Source organism: Protomyctophum parallelum, assembly GCF_964188405.1.
Source record: "Protomyctophum parallelum genome assembly, chromosome: 8".
Lineage (NCBI taxonomy): Eukaryota > Metazoa > Chordata > Actinopteri > Myctophiformes > Myctophidae > Protomyctophum > Protomyctophum parallelum.
Genome location: NC_139703.1, coordinates 22,638,426 through 22,643,425, shown reverse-complemented (window position 1 = coordinate 22,643,425; position 5,000 = coordinate 22,638,426). Strand labels below are relative to the sequence as shown.

The following is a 5,000-nucleotide window of genomic DNA, read 5'->3' as shown; positions in this document are numbered from 1 at the left end:
GGTGGTAAGAGACTCACCGCTCACCCTAAACACATCTCTCTGTTTTTACTAAAACTACAACATGACGTCACTGAGCCGTGTTGGTAAGAGACTCACCGCTCACCCCAAACACATCTCTCTGTTTTTACTAAAACTACAACATGACGTCACTGAGCCGCGGTGGTAAGAGACTCACCGCTCACCCCAAACACATCTCTCTGTTTTTACTAAAACTACAACATGACGTCACTGAGCCGTGTTGGTAAGAGAATCACCTCTCACCCCAAACACATCTCTCTGTTTTTACTAAAACTACAACATGACGTCACTGAGCCGTGTTGGTAAGAGCCTCACCTCTCACCCTAAACACATCTCTCTGTTTTTACTAAAACTACAACATGACGTCACTGAGCCGTGTTGGTAAGAGACTCACCTCTCACCCCAAACACATCTCTCTGTTTTTACTAAAACTACAACATGACGTCACTGAGCCGCGGTGGTAAGAGACTCACCGCTCACCCTAAACACATCTCTCTGTTTTTACTAAAACTACAACATGACGTCACTGAGCCGCAGTGGTAAGAGACTCACCGCTCACCCTAAACACATCTCTCTGTTTTTACTAAAACTACAACATGACGTCACTGAGCCGCGGTGGTAAGAGACTCACCGCTCACCCTAAACACATCTCTCTGTTTTTACTAAAACTACAACATGACGTCACTGAGCCGTGTTGGTAAGAGACTCACCGCTCACCCTAAACACATCTCTCTGTTTTTACTAAAACTACAACATGACGTCACTGAGCCGTGTTGGTAAGAGACTCACCGCTCACCCCAAACACATCTCTCTGTTTTTACTAAAACTACAACATGACGTCACTGAGCCGCGGTGGTAAGAGACTCACCGCTCACCCCAAACACAGCTTATCACCTAAAACTGGAGTATATACAGGTAGCCCTCAAGACTCTTTTTTTTTCTTTTCTTTTTACTAACTACGACCTTTTTCATAGTCTGATTTGCTATTTAGAATGACAAGATAGTGGACACTTTTAAGCTGTTATTTGTAATGTCATCACATTCAAACCCTGGTCTCCCGCATGGAAATGTTAACTGCTAGACTAAAGGAAACTCTTAGACGTTTAGGTCATCAAGCTATAAGGTTGTGATATACATACACCTTTTTTATTTTTTTTCTGCCCGCAAATGTACACGCTATACCTTGTCGTAGAAAGTTGAAATATGGAGATGCATGAAGGTACAATATATTATGTGATGATTCAATCTGTGTTGAATCTGTTACAGATGAGATGGAAATAGAGCACTGAAGTCTGACGTCTGACGTAACTTTGTTTGTCATCAAATAAGAACTGTGTTCCAAAAAAATGAAACAAATGATCCCGGCGGTTTGACTCATATATGGATATGAGGAATCAATGGTCGAGAACATGCGCTAATGCAACCGCCGCCAAATTAGTTCCATTTTTGCCGGAGACACATGAGCGACTCACTGTCGTAAACGATACAGAGACACCTCTTAGACTCTGACAATATCGCAGAGACAGTTTGTTTATTTTTGCTCATACGAGACGATTCTAAGATGACTCAATGTTATATGTTCAATTCTAAGAGGACTCTATATGTTCCACCTGGTTTTATAGCAGAATGTATTTTTATATTATTTGAGTTTCGGTTTATAAATTGGATCTTTCTTCGACCACCAAGGTCCCCCGTCCCCATCCCCTCCGTCCCCCTCTCCCCCTCCCCCTCCCCCTGGGGGTGGGGGCGTGGTGGTGGGGGGAAGGGGGGGGGGCTGAAGATGAGTGGCGCATGGCGCTGTGACCCACTGTAAATGGCTGCTAATGTTTTAACTGAGAGAACCAGGCTTTCATCACGGAGACAAATGCAAATAGCGGCGCGAGATAGCATGCGTGCGTCTATGTGTGTGTCAGTGTGTGTGTGTGTGTGTGTGCGTGTGTGTGTGTGTGTGTGTGCGCGCACGTGTGTGTGTGTGTGTGTGTTCTGTCAGGGTGGCGGTCGGAGATTGGGGTCAGACTCATTTACAAAACTTAGCATCACAGCTAGAGGGGAGAGAGGGGGGGGGGGGGGGTAGAGGATGCGGGGGTATACGGAGGAGGAGGGGGGGGGGGGGGTCCTCAGCTGATTATGGCTCGTGTAATTATGCACGTGTGTGTGTGTGTGTGTTGTGTGTGTTGTGTGTGTGTGTGTGTGTGTGTGTGTGTGTGTGTGTGTGTGTGTGTGTGTGTGCGTGTAATTACGGTGTGAGGAGTGATGCACGCCTGGCCCTGTCCTCTCCCTCTCGGCTTTACAACCGCGTGTCAGAGAGAATATGCAGGATTTAATTATAGGCGAATTAAAATTGGTAATGAAATTGGGCATGAACAAACTACAAATAGCAGATGAAAAGAGGAGCGCTGTCCCCCCGGGGCCCGGGGGGGTCCGCCAGACGCAGATAGCGGTGTGCCCGCCCACCTTCTTCATGCACGTGTGTGTGTGTGTGTGTGTGTGTGTGTGTGTGTGTGTGTGTGTGTGTGTGTGTGTGTGTGTGTGTGTGTGTGTGTGTGTGTGTGTGTGTGTGTGTGAGAGCGCACTCGTGCTGATGGCGACTGGTTAAGAACATTCTGAGATAGAATATGGGTATACCATACGGGAGAGGTGGTAGGCTAGTGTGTGTCTTGTTTTGACACTGGAGAATGGTGTGTGTGTGTGTGTGTGTGTGTGTGTGTGTGTGTGTGTGTGTGTGTGTGCGTGCGTGCGTGCGTGCGTGCGTGCGTGCGTGCGTGCGTGCGTGCGTGCGTGCGTGCGTGCGTGCGTGCGTGCGTGCGTGCGTGCGTGCGTGCGTGCGTGCGTGCGTGTGTGCGTGCGTGCGTGCGTGCGTGCGTGCGTGCGTAGATCTGCTATAGTTTCCACAAAACAATGGAAAGTTTACAAAATAATTGTGATCGATCAGTTCCAGTTTTCAACAACAGGTCAGATTCGAATAAATAAACAAACTGCTTCGGCAATATTGTCCGTTGCTCTCTTTGGTTTACGACAGTCGGTCACTCATTTTTGATACGGTCTGTTTCTGGCGAAGGTTTTACTAATTCGGAGGCAGTAACATTAGCGATTTCTCGCCGTCAGTATTCATCAATCAATCCACTGGGAACATTTGTTTATTTTTGGAACACAGTTCTTATTTGACAATACGCCCACGATTGAGTGACACTAGACTTAATCTGCCTGGGGCAATGGGCATACTGTATGCACACATGCCATTTTGGAAAGAACTTAGGCCCCTTCCCCACTACAGATGATACTAATGAAGGCTCAGTTCCATTCTGGTCAAACAGTTAATGACACTAATGAGGGCTCTGTTCCATTCTGGTCAAACAGAGTCAGTGTTAATGATACTAATGAAGGCTCTGTTCCATTCTGGTCAAACAGAGTCAGTGTTAATGATACTAATGAGGGCTCTGTTCCATTCTGGTCAAACAGTTAATGTCACTAATGAGGGCTCTGTTCCATTCTGGTCAAACAGTTAATGACACTAATGAGGGCTCTGTTCCATTCTGGTCAAACAGTTAATGTCACTAATGAGGGCTCTGTTCCATTCTGGTCAAACAGTTAATGACACTAATGAGGGCTCTGTTCCATTCTGGTCAAACAGTTAATGACTCTAATGAGGGCTCTGTTCCATTCTGGTCAAACAGTTAATGACACTAATGAAGGCTCTGTTCCATTCTGGTCAAACAGTTAATGACACTAATGAAGGCTCTGTTCCATTCTGGTCAAACAGTTAATGACTCTAATGAGGGCTCTGTTCCATTCTGGTCAAACAGTTAATGCCTCTAATGAGGGCTCTGTTACATTCTGGTCAAACAGTTAATGACACTAATGAAGGCTCTGTTACATTCTGGTCAAACAGAGTCAGGGTGCTGCTATGTTGCTGTCCTTGAGTGGGTTCCAAAGGGCCCCGTACGGATGTTTAACGGGTTATGGGGGCCCTTGAAATTAAAAGGTTTGAGAACGGCTGCACACTGAATGGAACAGAGCCTTAATAGTGTGAGAGTGAGAACTTTCTCAAGCTAAATGAGGATAAGACAGAAGTTCTCATAATCGGTTCTAGTGAGCAGAAAGAATCAATAATAAGCAGACTAGGCAACCTAACTGTAGAAACTAACAGTACAGTAAAGAACCGGGGGGTTATTATTGATTCTGAATTGAACTTTAATTCACACATTAATCATGTCACCAAGATTGCCTTTTTTCACCTTAGAAATATTGCACGAATCAGAGCCTATTTGTCCTTGGACGATGCAAAAACGCTAATCCACGCCTTTGTTTTTTCTCGGCTTGATTACTGCAATGCACTTTTTTCAGGACTGCCTAAGAAAACAACTGACAGATTACAACTTGTCCAAAATGCAGCAGCCAGAGTTTTAACTAGAACTAAGATGAGAGAACATATTACTCCAGTTTTGGCATCACTGCACTGGCTTCCGGTTGCTTTTAGGATTGATTTTAAAATTATTTTACTTGTCTATAAAGCTCTCAATGGTTTCGCACCTTCCTACCTACTTGACTGCCTGCCTAAATATGTCCCAAACCGCCCCCCTAAGGTCTTCCACCGCCGGCCTGCTCGCTTTGCCCAAAAAAATGGCAACTAAAAAATACGGGGAAGCAGCTTTTTGCTTCTACGGGCCGTCGGCATGGAACAAGCTCCCACTGTACCTTCGTCAGGCAGCCTCTGTAGACATTTTTAAAGCTCAGCTCAAGACCCACTTCTACAACATTGCCTTTAATTGATCTTGTATGTCCTCACTGTACTGCATTACTGCTTGTTTTTTAATGTCGTTGCCTTGCTTTTCTTTTATTCTCCATTGTTCTGTAAAGCACTTTGAGCTGCATTTCATGTCATGAAAGGTGCTATACAAATAAAGTTTTATTATTATTATTATTATTATTATTAATAAGCATCGTCAGTAACATCCTCAAGGAGGAAAATGGAAGCAAATGAG

At 45.0% G+C, this 5,000-nt stretch overlaps 2 protein-coding genes across 2 annotated transcripts in view; one reads left to right on the top strand and one right to left on the bottom strand.

Moving 5' to 3' along the window:
• Nucleotides 1-5,000, bottom strand: part of ppfia4 (PTPRF interacting protein alpha 4) — a gene marked incomplete at both ends in the record, with an annotated part of 396,281 nt that overhangs the window by 154,890 nt on the left and 236,391 nt on the right. The window lies entirely within an intron of this gene.
• Nucleotides 1-5,000, top strand: part of foxp4 (forkhead box P4) — a 54,638-nt gene that overhangs the window by 44,361 nt on the left and 5,277 nt on the right.